This window comes from Marmota monax, unplaced genomic scaffold, assembly GCF_021218885.2.
Source record: "Marmota monax isolate L192 unplaced genomic scaffold, Marmota_monax_Labrador192_F-V1.1 WCK01_AAM20220418_F8-fsc00147, whole genome shotgun sequence".
In the NCBI taxonomy this organism is placed as follows: Eukaryota; Metazoa; Chordata; class Mammalia; order Rodentia; family Sciuridae; genus Marmota; species Marmota monax.
This window is the reverse complement of record NW_026693552.1, coordinates 220,006-233,852: the sequence shown is the minus strand read 5'-3', so window position 1 is coordinate 233,852 and position 13,847 is coordinate 220,006. Positions and strand designations below refer to the sequence as shown.

The window sequence follows — 13,847 nt, the reverse complement described above, 5'->3', positions numbered from 1 at the left end:
AATTTTATCACTGGACACTTATTTTTATTTTGTTACCTAACATTTTTAGATGATATATTTATTCCAGGTCTCTTCAAAATAAATACTATACCAACAAGTGATACTTACTTAAAAACCAATGCAAGGTTTATCCATAATTGTTCTATATTACAAACATGCATTCTAAAGTTAAATAAAATTGAAAATAAAAAGTCTGAGGAACAGCAATGTATCTCAGTGAGTCAATGGCAATTTGGGGTGTGTTTAAAAAATGAAATACCCTGAGTGCTTATTAATCCATCTTAATGATTTTTCTTTTCTTTATCCCAATAAAAGTATAATTAACTAATATGAGTTTATTATCATTCTCATATTTTCCTCATATGTCAAGAGCCTTAAAGAAATGAACTGAGCAAAAAGGTATCAAAAATGAGAAATGAAAATTAATATCAGAGAATCTCTGTTGCTGGATAACATGAGTATTACAATTTGTTTTAGTGACACAAGTGTCCTCAAGTTGCAGTTGGAAAGTTAAAGAATACCTAAAACAATAAAATATCACAGAATTTTGCAGAAAATAAAAGAAGTTTAAAAACACTTGGTGTAGAACATTTCATAGAAACCTAAAAGAGAAAATGTCCTACTAGTGAGATATTTAGGTTCAATGATTTTGCTGATTATGCACATATTTTTGCATCATTGCATACTCTGCATCTCAAGTCTTTACTGCATATAATGAAGGTACTTGTCAATATGAAGCTGTGAGTTATTAAAAAGCCTTATATTGCATGGTTGTCAAAGCATGAGACTTTAAAATATATTTAGAAATCCATTTGGAATAAAGCTCATTTCCATCAATACATAAGTTAATGCAATCATTTTAGTGAATTAATTATTGTTGTTTTCACTCAAGTATTTTTTTCCATTGGTGGTGCTTTCTATTATGAGTGTCCTCAGTACATATCTATGACATTCAGCAGAGGAGAGGACACTGAGAAATGTGAGGCATGAAATGTAACTTCCTTGAGAGCACAGATCTTCTTTTTCCTAATTCCTCCCATATACCGGATATTCAGTGAGTGCTCCACAAGTATAAAATAAATGAACAATCTGATCTTCCCAACGCAGTGTCATGTATTCAGTAGATAACAATTATCACTGCTAAATCTTATATGCACTATTGCTACTTCAACCTCAGCTTTCTGTAGGAAACATGAAAATAAAAGGATTAATTTAAGAAAAGATTCTGATGAAATAGATTGAAATAATTTTCCTCACCTCCTTTTAAATTCTATTTAAATCCTACACCTGTTATTTGGATTTAAAAATTCTATACTGTGCAGGGCACAGGAGGTTATTTGCATAGGAAATACTTCAAAAAGCTGACAATTTAGCCATGGTAATCAAGAGTTGTTCAGTCTCATATAGTCTGTTAAAAAAAAGTGGGAACAGCAAGGTGTTTTGTGTAACTTAAGATATAGGTGGAATTTGAAATTTAGAACTAATGATTTTTTTTTTCAGTCTGCTGGTAATTTAAAAGAAAAGTAATATCACCTGACTTCCCTCTGAAGCATGCATCCTGAAAAATCTATAGTTCCAGCAATCCAAGGAAGTCCAACCTCCTATAAATGAAGAAATAGAAAGTGATTTTATTTTTCACTTTTGCTATACGTGTTTATTTCTTGAAAAATGCTGTCTGAAGTGGGTAAAGGGAAAGTAGTCCAGGCTAATAATTTAGACTAAAAGTACATGCATCGAAGTTACACTGAAAATGTCATAAAAAGTCATCTTATGTGGGAGCCAGGTTAGTCATTACTCTAAGAAGTTTTCCTTAAAAACAACTTTAACTGAGAAAATAGCTGAGGTAATTGCATTTTTTATTTTCTTTTATTGCACAAAATATCAATAAATACTGCTGGTCTTAAGCATTTTCTATTCAGAAGCAATTTTTATTCTTTTCTATTTCTAGGTTTATCACCACTTTAAATTGTTAAAAAGATTATGTTATAGGCACACTTTTCTGATTCAAAAAGTCTTTGAAAAACACATTTTGCTATGGTCATTAAGAAACAGGCAAATTATTTTATTCTTAATATTATAGCATACAATTTCTTATCCTCCTTTATCATGCTTTCTTTTATTTCTTTTTTAAGATCATAAGTACCTTGTATACTAGGTTTAACTGTTTATATATTCTCCAATCTATAATTAATGCTTTCTGAAAACAATGATGCTATTCATAATGTATTTTACAGATATAGCAATTTTAACTGTCTATTAGTCTATTTAATCAAGGACAAACCGAGATCGTATTTTATTTTATTCAGGGTATTGACAACTGGTGATAAACAAGGTAAACCTTGGAGCCTTAATACAAATGGCTCTGCCTTGACGGAGTCTGCTTCTTTATTCCTTTAATCCCTTATTTCTTCCTTGATATGTGATAATGTGTTATACTTACCTATGTATATGTAATTACATTTTGAGAAACTATGACATCTGCATTCCCTCCTGTGTTCCCCCATAACTCTGAGCACAGAAGTTCCTCAATAGTTATTTTCTTGTGGCATAATGATTGCACGACTAGCTATTATATCAGCTTCTTGGAATCCATAATGCTGTTTTAGGATTTGGGGGGAACATTAAGTGTCATCTATTAAGCATAATTACATTGAATCTTGAAATCATGGGAACAGATTCGTTGACTCACTTGACTAAATGCTATTTGGGACACAGGGCCTGGGAGTATACTGAGTGTTAGGACATGGTTTGTATTACAACATCCTCATAAAAAATCCATTAAAAATGGTATGCCTATAATCAAGCTCTGTACATTTTCATGCAAGCCACAAACTAAAAACTATTTCTACCATATGGACATTTATAAAATCACAGGGACTACTTGGAGGAAGGAATGACCTACGCTTCTAATACACTCATAGTACAAGCAACCCAAATTTATTATCTGTGTGTCTTCATCTGTGATTCATAGACTTTAGAATTTCTTGGATCAGAAAAATTCCAAAGGAGAAAATGTTCTTTCAAGTAAAGAATTTGAAAATAGTATCTCTTAATATCATCATGTCCCAAAGACATACTTTAAAAAAGTGATTAAAACACAGAATAATGAGGGATTCCACATAGTAGACAAAGTTGGCTTTTTGGAGGAAAACTGATGTTTTAATTTTATAGCATTAATATTTGAGGCATAAATAGAATCAAATATTTGCTTCCTAAGTCAAATGTCAATTTATAAATTTTAGTCTGTAATTTGGTTTTGAAAATATTACCAAGGTTTGGGTAGTATTTTTTTTAAGTTGTAGATGAACTCAATACCTTTATTTTATTTATTTATTTTTATGTGGTTCTGAGGATGGAATCCAGTGCTTTACATGTGCTAGGCGAGGAATCTACCAATGAGCCACAGCCACAGTCATGGGTGGTACTTTTTAAAGCAAATTATAAATGAATATTTGACAAATCATACATAATCCATTCTATTACTCTACTTGAGGGTCTTTGGTAACCCTCTATTAAAACAAATTGTTGTGCTTACTTCAGCAGCACATATACTAAAATTGGAATGAGACAGAATTAGCATGGCCCCCATGCAAGGATGATATCATCCTTGAATGAGTTTTGCTGGGACATCAACTCTGGCAATGTAAACCCGCAGAGTATGGACTTGTCCCATGTCTCCTCAGTGCAGCTTCCCCTGCACTCTGAGGACATCCACACGTACCACTGCATGCGACTGCCACCTGGCCATGGATGTAACCTCACCAGCATATCCACAATAGTAAAATGTGCTAGCAAATGAAGTCATCATTCTGTTAGTGCTGAAGATAATGTGTACACCCTGGCGCTAGTATTTGAAGGACCAAATCATGAGAAAGTTTCAGAGTATGAAATGAAGTTAATAGATTTAGATGTTGAACAACTTGGAATTCTAAAACAAGAGTACAGCTGTGTGTTAAAGATGCCTTCTGAGGCCGAATGTTTTATTTGATATGAGGATGCTGACTCATAATGGTGATGCGGGTGGGGAGCATGGGAAGAATGGAGGAACTTTAGTTAGGGCAAATGGGAGGGAGGGGAAAGAGGGGGCAAGGGGGCAAGAATGGTGGTGGAATGAGTTAGACATCATTACCCTAAGTACATGTATAAGACATGAATGGTGTGAAAATACTTTGTGTACTATCAGTGACTTGAAAACTTGTGCTTTATACGTGTAATATGAAATGAATTCTGCCATCATGTATAACAAATTAGAATACATTAAAAAGAATAAAGATGGTGCTCCTATGAGAAAGGGTATAAGCATGACAGAAAATTCCAATCATCTTGCACAGAAAGAATAAAACCTTAGGAAGAAAAAAAAAAGATGCCTTCTGATGAATATGTACATATATGCCAAGACCTTAGTCACAATGGAGATGTTGTTGTAATACCCTGTGCAGAAGATGGAGTGAAATTTTCTGCAAATGGAGAACTTGAAAATGGAAACATTAAGTTGTCACAAAAAAGTAATGCTGATAAAGAGGAAGAAGCTGTTCCCACAGAGAAGAACAAGCCAGTTCAGCTAACTTTTGCACTAAGGTACCTCAACTTCTTTACAAAAGCCACTCCATTCTCTCTTGGAATAATACTCAGTATGCCTGCAGATGTACCCCTGTTATATAAAATTGTTGACATGGGACATTTAAAGTACTATCTGGTTCTCAAGATCTAGAATGAAGAAGGATCTTAGGTATTATTAAATTCTGAGGAAATAAAACTAAGCTCTGCAAACTGCTTCTGAGATGCCATCATGAACTGAAAGTCTTTATTGCCATCAAATATGTACATATAGATATGTACATATCTACATATGTAGATACTGTTTTCTGTAAATAACCTATTTTTTTCTCTTCATTTTCTGTACTTTTAAGAATAAAATCCAAAGTCAAATCTGTCCTTGTTAACCTAGAAATACTTATGCTTTACTAAGAAAACAAATTATTTAAAAACTTTAGGGAAAACCAATATTGAAATTGGTTACATTTAATATGAATTTTTTAAAAAAGAAATTCCTCAAAATAATCTTTAAAGTGTTCTAAATTATCCAAAGTTACATTTAATTAAAAATTTTAATAAGCATATCTAAGAAGTTTCATGGAAACAAATTGTTATGTTAAATTGAAATAAATTTTAAGAATAAATTTCTCAAATCATTTGAAATTGGCAAAAAAATAATTTTGTTTGTAAGGTTTTATATTTTAAAAACCCTTCATTGTTACCATTTAACCAAACATATTTATATTTTTAAGAACTGAAACTTACTAAACAGTAAGTGGCACTAAATTTTATGTTTTCCTTATTTTTTTTTTACATCTGAAACATTGGTATATATGGTCTTATAATCAAATTTTAAGTAAAATTAAGTAAGACTAAATGGAAGAAACAAATTTAAATCAAACTGTGTTTATTTTGTAGAAAATCTACAATATTCTATAGTCTTGGATTTCATGAATAACGTAGTAAACAATCACTGAGCACACTAACAGGCAAATAGGGGTCGTATTTTTAAACACAAATTTATTGAGTATGCTGTACCTGCTAAAAATATTAGAAATAAAAGATGAATTGTCTTGGCTGCAAGAATTAAACAGCCTTGATGAAATAATGATCATAAGAATTATCTTTGAATTACTTATAAGAATACTTGGTAATCATCCAGATTGTATATGATTTGGCCTGTGGAAGAAGTAGGAAGACCCAGAGAGAGCAGGTGTGATATTTGGAGTGTGGTTGGAAATGGGGTAGAATTGAAGCATATGCAAGTAGGGAAGGAAACAGAAAATTCAGGCTCTAAATCCAGTATTCCATTGGAACCCATAAATCCAGAAAATCCCCACTTCTCTGTTGACCTCAGTTTAACCATAGGAAAAATTAACCATTCAAACCCTTAAATCTTTAAGTTCTTTTTCAGTTCTCAAAATTCTACAACTTTTTTTCAATACCTTAGTGAACTTGGTAAAACAAAGTCTATGCAAAATCATCCAGCAGAATTACATGAACACATTTCCAGAAAGCAGAATTTTTTTGGTGTGAATATACTATGAAAGTTCTCACACATTTTTTATATTCATCACTTTGAGAAAGATGAGATCTCTGACATTTCTCTCCTGAAGTCCCTTTTGAAATGACAGTCATTGGAAGTTGTTAATTGATGTCCAAACACTGTGTTCAAAATAAGTTGAACATCAGTCAGAAAAAATTATAAATAAATCCCTAAATGGGAAAAGTATTAAGAACAAACAAACAGAAGAGCTTTGGAGTCCTCCAGGCACATTTTAGAGGAAAGATATTAGAATTGATCTTGGGCAGAAAGTTCATGACTGGGATTCCACAATCAGGAAGAAATCAGGGCAAGAGTTGGAAGAAAATGGGATTAAAAAAAAATTCTTTTAAATATTTTTAAAAACAGTAAAAATTCAGAGAAGATGACCTAATGTTAAAAAATTATTAAACTCTACTGTGAAAGACAGGCTCTCAAGAATTTTGATGTCAAATAAGAAAGAATCAGAGTCACTCACCTTGGGGTGTTTTGAGATAGATTAAGGACGATGAACATAAAGACAATGAAGGACTGAGAATCAGTTTTAATGCATACTTTTAGTTTGCAAACTGCTCTCTATATGGAGATACATTAAAGAGTGAGATATTTCGTGTTTAATGAATATATTTTATTTTATTTATTTATTTTACAAATATTTTTTAGTTGTAAATGGACACAATACCTTTATTTATTTATCTTCATGTGGTGCTGAAGATTGACCCCAGGGCCTCACACATGCTGAGTGCTCTACCACTGAGCCACATCCCCACCTTTACCTTGTGTTTAATGAAAATTAAATAAAATTATGCTTGTCTAACAAGTACATAATTTTTTGAGAATTTATCATTTATTCATCTACATAATGAAATCAGCATAAAAGTTAGGCACATCTCCTTTGCTGATGATAGAAACAGACCCTTCACATAAAGCGCTGGAATTGACATATAAATTGACTTATTATACATTAAGCTATAATAAATCCTTGACATTTTCTGTGGACAGACATGATGAGTAGTAGGCTCAGAAGCCCATGGGTGTTCCAACATGGAAAGTCCAAGTGGCCTTGCCCAAGCACAAAAACTACACATGATCAACTATAGGGTCAACATTGAGTGAAAGAGGAAAACATGCTGGTTTATCTACCTTTGGTTTTAAATGGATAGTCATAGTGGACCTGGTGAGATGGGACAGAAAAGGGGGGGTGTGACAAAACCCACACCAGACTTAAAGTTCTGCCTTCAAAACCCAGTTTTCTATACCACACTAGAACATTTCCAAGTGTAGGACCAAGTTTGGATTTTCTTTGTATCTCTTGCAAATAGCTTGGTATCATGAACATAATAAATCTCAATAATCATTGAATGAATAAATAAAAATGAATGGATGAATGTGATGTTGAACAAGTCACTTAACTTCCGTCAGCTTTCCTGCCAAATCAATTTCATTTATCAGTGAATTTCTCTGGCTTTTTTAAAATAGATTTTGCAACATCTTATTTATAACTTCATTTATTTTTTTTATGTAGTGCTATGGGTAGAACCCAGTGCCTCACACATGCTAGGCAAGTGCACTGTCACTGAGCCACAATCCCAGCCCTCTCTGACTCTCTTTTTTATTTAAAGAAAAAAAATTATATATATACCACTGAGCTACAGCCCAAGCCCCTCTCTCTGACTTTTGATTACCTACATTTTTATTTCTTTATGTTGTTTGATTTTGTTAGTTTTTAAATATAATACCCTGTTATATAGGATCATTTCTGATCTTGAATAACACCAGTATTTTTTCATTCCACTACCAGTCAAGTTCTAGTATCAGTCATCATAAGTAAAATTACTTTGTCATCTTTAAGTTTTCTGTCACATCCACTCACCAAGATGTGTCTGTAACTGCATCTTAGCAATCTGCTTGTCTATTCACTCTTCACTGTAATTACCCAAGTATAGATAGTCACTCTATAAGTGACCTTGCTATCTTAACAAACTGACCCTAAGTGTTTTCTTTGCCTAACATTGAAATTTCCACCTACGTACATTATTCTGTAAGCAATGGATCAACTTTCAAATAACAGTTTTTATTCTGGCTCCTCTCTGTTTTAAATTATCTCTCTCCATACACATATACAGACACACCCAAGTTTTACCCCTTGAAGACCTTTACATAAAAACTCCATAAATACTTCCTTCTTTAACTCTGTTTACTGGCTTAATTTATTTATAGGCTCAATTTGTTGCTCTCCCTGGGCCCTTACCATTATGTTAATTACTGTGCCAATGTGAGGTAAAGGACAATACGTGATATGGTCTTAATCATATTTGAATTCCTTAAACCTACCATAGTGACTATTCAGTAAGCATTTGTGGTTATCATATATAGACAATTCACCCTGATGATGGCTTGGCATTTTTTTTTACTTTACAATGGTGCAAAGTGATGTGCATTCAGTTACTGTATGCTGGATTACAATTCTGATCTCCCAGGCTAGGGAAATGTAATACAGTATTCTCTGATGATGCTGGGTAGCAGAAGTAATCCACAGTTCCTATTAAGCCACATGATCACGAGGGAAAACAACTGATATTCCACAGTGTACTGTGTTGCCAGCTTGTTTAATATCATGTTTTGTATTTTTGCATTCAATTGTGTCTATAAAATGCCCATCTGTGTGTTTATAGATATTCCCTATTTTATTATAAAATAGGTTTTGTGTTAGATGACTTTTTCCCAACTGTAAGCTAATGTAACTGTTCTGAGCACATTTACGGTAAGCTAGATTGGGCTATGATGTTTGGTAGGTATATTGAGTGCATTCTGACTTATGATATTTTCAATTTGATGAATTTATTAGGTTGTGATTCTATCGCACATTGAAGAACATTTATATCTTGTCCTGCATAGAGCTCTGTGAAAGCCAGTGGTAGTAATCTATAAAATAATCTCCTGATAGTATCATGTTTGTTTGTTTTTTTCATCTAAAGAGGTAGGTGGTAGGGAAAGGGGACACAGAGACTAAAAATACTTACAAATAACTTACATTTAAAACTTGAGAAAGCATAGGAAAGGGTTAGTTCCATGTTTGCAGAATAAATAAATTAATAAACTTTAAGCACAATCATCTTGCCATTTCCTTTTTTAATATTTATTCTTAAGTTTTAGGTGGACACAATATCTTTATTTTACATTTATGTGGTGCTGAGGATCAAACCCAGTGCCTTGTGCGTGGTAGGCGAGCACTATACCACTGAGCCACAACTCCAGCACAACTTGCCATTTCTTTTAGCTTTAAAATTCCTTTATTTTTTGTCTTTTAGATTTGGGAGTAGAGAGCTAGAAGATAGCACAGGAAGGCAAGGTAGCAAAGAAAAGTTTTTCATTTTATCTCAGATAAATGCTTGCAGAGCTGTACTTCAGTATTCTCAATACTTGCTACAGATGACTGTCACCTGGAAAGATTTTTTAAAAATACTTAGAGTTGGCACCATCCCCCCAAATTCTGATTCATTTGATTTTGGATGGTACAAAGATAAGATTTTTTTCAACTCTTCAAATGATACAAATATGAGGCCAGAATGAATTGCTCTGCATCATTTTTAATAACTTTCCACCTGACTCTGTCTCCCAAAATGCTTGTCTTCCCGTAGTACACTACTCATAGTGTTAAAGTATTTTTCTGTGTGTATTTGTGTGTATTGTGCATTTGTTTGTATGGTGTACGTAATAAGCAAGCCCATGTATATGTGTGTGTGTGTGTGTGTGTGTGTGTGTGTGTGTGTATATATATATATATATATATATATATATAAAGTATTCACACAAATGGGTATAAAAGTTCTTTTTTGATGATGCAACTTTACTACTGTCTTCTCAGAAATAAGCAATATAGGTTATCAAAGTCAAGAGAGAGAAAAAAGCCAAGTATTTCATAGCAATTCAAAAATATGTTGTGGTAGCTGGATATGAGTGTCAGAGCCAATTCTTGATATAAGAAGAGAGCCAACTATGTTTGGCAGAATCAAAGTTCTATTATCTCTGTTTTCCTGACAATACACATAAAGATCCAAATGTCTGCCCATGCATGTGCTAGGAGGGTGACTGCTGGTTCTCACTGTACTAAGACCAAGCACATCTATATTCCAGAAAATACTAGATGAAGCCAAAATTGGTCCAGTATTGCTTTTCATTCTTTGTTGCCAGATGGTTCCTTTCAGCATGATCTCTCATTTGAGGATAGAGCTGAAAAATAGCTTAAATCAGATGGCTTAGTCAAGACCTGTGGTTTTCCTTATTTTTTATTGTGGAAAGTTTTATATGCAAAAGCTAAAAGATAAATATATTGATTACCATCTATCCATCACCCAGCTTAAAGAACCATCAGCTCAGCACAATCTTGTTTCATCTGTTATCCAAAGCCAAATTATTTTGAACCAAATCCCAGGCCTAATTATGTTTTCTTTAAGTGTCTCCTCATGTACACTTAAGATTAAAATTTCTTTGCTCAAACAAAAATCATAATACTATCATCATGTCTCAAAGCATTAATAATTATCTTAATATCATTAAAAATCCAGTTAGTAGTCAAATTTCCTTGGTTGTCTTGAAAAATGATTTTCTTTTTTCTTTTTTAAATTTATTTCTAACATACATGACAATATTGGAGTGTATTACATTCATAATTATCCATTCACAGCACAATTTTGCATAACTCTGTATATAGAGTATGTTCACGCCAAATTATGCCATTATATATGCAACAGTGCTGTTTTAGTCTATCACCTTGGCTTGTAACCTGGAAATATAAAAATAAGCACAATGTCCAGACAGCCTGAACCATTAGGACTCAGGGCCTTTGCCAGGCATCCCACTTGAGATAAGTAAGCTGTCTTCTCTGGACACAAGTCAGAGTCAATCTTGCAACACCTGCTTTCACTCTTTCTCCCAGTCCTTGTCTCTGTAATGGAGCCCATAACCAGCAGCAAACTGAGACCAAAGGCCAAAAGAAGAATCTGGCTTACTAAGAGACAGAGACAAGTCTCTCCCTTTTTTTCTGCTCCAGCTCCTTTCCCCACACCTCCTCTCTTCATTACCATGTCTGAAGAATCCTAGCCACAGAATGTCTCAGTTTTCTTTTAATTTCACTTTTCCTTATTTGCATCTTTTTATAATTATGTGCCATTCACAGACACTTCATCACCTAACAGACAAGACATCAACTCTGGATCATAAGTTTTCCTCTCACGCTATGTGCTTATCCATCATCTTCCAACAAACTGTAGGAAGAAGCACCTTCTCTGTGATCAGTAGGGCTGATGATTATCAGTCCTTAGCATACTTCCCCTTTCTAAAACTAGGTGGCTTATCCACAATTTCCTGTGTATATGCTTCTTTAATTATCAAGAGAGGATGAAAGAGTGAGAGAAAAAGATATATTTACACATAAATGTCTATAAATTCAAAATAGATGTATACTTAAAATACAGTGACACCCTGCCCTTCTAACAAAGTGTTCTTTCGCCTGAAATTTTCTCTGATCTGTTTTCTCACTTAACTTTCTTCCCTCCAAATGTCATCTTCTAGAAACTAGTTGAAGGCATTCATCAACAGGTAGATACCTTCCTATCTCTTTGGACTGGGTTCTGTATGGCCTTTTAAGTCCCTTCCCTAATGTGATGGAAGATATATGCACACGAGGGCTGCCCATCTGCCTTAACAAGAAGTCTTCTAGGACCTCATAACCAGTTTCCCCTGGCAGTAGTGCTAGGATTCTAGGAAGGGAGATAAATTTCCACACTTCTTATGAGTTTTTGTTTACCTAGGGAACATGTTCCTTTGTCTTCTATAAAAGAAAACCAATTTGATAAGTGGATAAATAATAAGAATTGAAAAATAAATATAAATATCCAACTAGCCCAAAAGAGGGAGTGTGAATTTCTTAAAAATTGGTGCAACTATGAAAATTAACAACCTAACAGACATTGCTCTAGACAGTTTTTGAGAGTTTAAGAGACTCAAGAAAATCTGAAACTGATCCAATTCAAAAAAGTAATTGCCATCAAGACAGCCCAGAAATTTCTAGATTTGTTGCTATAGGTCTGTCAAAGCCTGTAGATCTCAAACTGCTTTTAAAAGTATACCAAAAACAATCTCTACAGAGTCAGCAGCTAAAATTTCTTTTATTCTCATAATGTGGGCTATAAAATATTTTTTAGCATTATGTAAAACCTGAGTCAGCAGCTTAGAGTGAGCTCATTTTTGCCACATAAAACATTTTCCCATTGTCCTATGTATTTTAGAATAATTTCAGCTATAAAATTATAATCAGAGTCAAGCAAAATGGAAGTGAAAAACTCCCAGGCTCCTTTAGATATGTCATGGGAAAATAGCCAATTGATTTATTTCATATGGCCTCTTAAACCTAATGCATTTTCAGATATAATGAATTTTGCTCATTTTATATACATTTAAAAATCTATTTAAAATATGTAGATAGCAATTTCCTTAATTTTTGCAGTTACACTAATTATAAAAAGTTCACATTCAATTTTGGATTAGTTTGTATGCTTATATTCATTTTTTAAGGTGTAATAATACATGGGAGCTGGAAGGAATGGCTAAAGAAATAATGCTAATACAATGTGAAGCTACTTTCTAGAACACCAGATTTCTTTTCCATTTCTTTTTAATGTGTTTGCAAATCTTATATGAGTATAACCTTCAGATTGAAAATGTGTCATGAACCCCAAACAGAATAAACAAGTTTAAAACTATATAAAATCAATCACTATATTGTTTATGAATGGGTACCTGTATAGTAAAACAAATAGTAAAGGAAAGTGTCAAGATCAACCAAAATTCGGGATGGTGATTACCTCTAGGGAGAAAAATGGGAGACTCAAAGCTTTCAAATGTATTAGCAAATTCTTTTTTTCAAGTATTTATTATTAGCCTATAGATTGCATTTATATTTTTAAATATATCTAGACATCACAATAAATAGAATATAAATTACTGAAGTTAATCCATTCTTCTGTTACTTGCAATGGTACTAGCTATTTTTATTTATTTATTTAAAATTTTATTTGTTTGTTTTAGATATACAATACAGTAGAGTACATTATTACATATTTATGCAAACATGGAGTATATCTTATTCAAATCAGGACCACAGTCTTGTGGTTGTACATGATGTGGAGATTCACTGTGGTGTATTCATATACGAACATAGGAAAGTTATGATGTCAGATTCATTCCGCTGTCCTTCTTATTCCTATACTCCTTCCCTTCCCTTCCCTTCATTACCCGTTGTATACTTGAACTTTTATTCTCCCCACTACCTTGTTTTGTGTTAACATCCACATATCAGAGAGAACACTTGGCTTTGTATTTTGAGGATTGGCTTATTTCACTTAGCATGATAGTCTCCAGTTCTATCTGTTTGCTTAAACGTCATAAAGTTATTCTTTATGTCTGAATAATAATCCACTGTGTATATATGCCACATTTTATCTATTCATCTGTTGAAGGGCACCTAGGTTGGTTCCACAGCTTAGCTATTGTGAATTGAGCTGCTATAAATATTGATTTGGCTGCATCACTGTAGTATGCTGATTTTAACTCCTTTGTTCTTGGATAGGCAAGATTAATACCGTCAAAAAGGCCATATTAGCAACAGCAATATACAGATTTAATGCAATTCCTATTAAAATTCTAATGAAATTCTTCATAGAAATAGAAGAAGCAGTCATGAAATTCATTTGGAAAAATAAGAGGC

At 33.2% G+C, this 13,847-nt stretch overlaps 1 protein-coding gene and 2 pseudogenes across 6 annotated transcripts in view; 2 read left to right on the top strand and 1 right to left on the bottom strand.

Annotated features, from left to right (window-relative positions):
• Ralyl (RALY RNA binding protein like) overlaps positions 1-13,847 on the bottom strand; it is a 441,521-nt gene that overhangs the window by 220,392 nt on the left and 207,282 nt on the right. The gene's annotated exons all lie outside the window — the stretch shown is intronic.
• On the top strand, positions 3,528-3,620 carry LOC124102387 (U6 spliceosomal RNA; annotated as a pseudogene).
• On the top strand, positions 3,596-4,729 carry LOC124102354 (proliferating cell nuclear antigen-like; annotated as a pseudogene).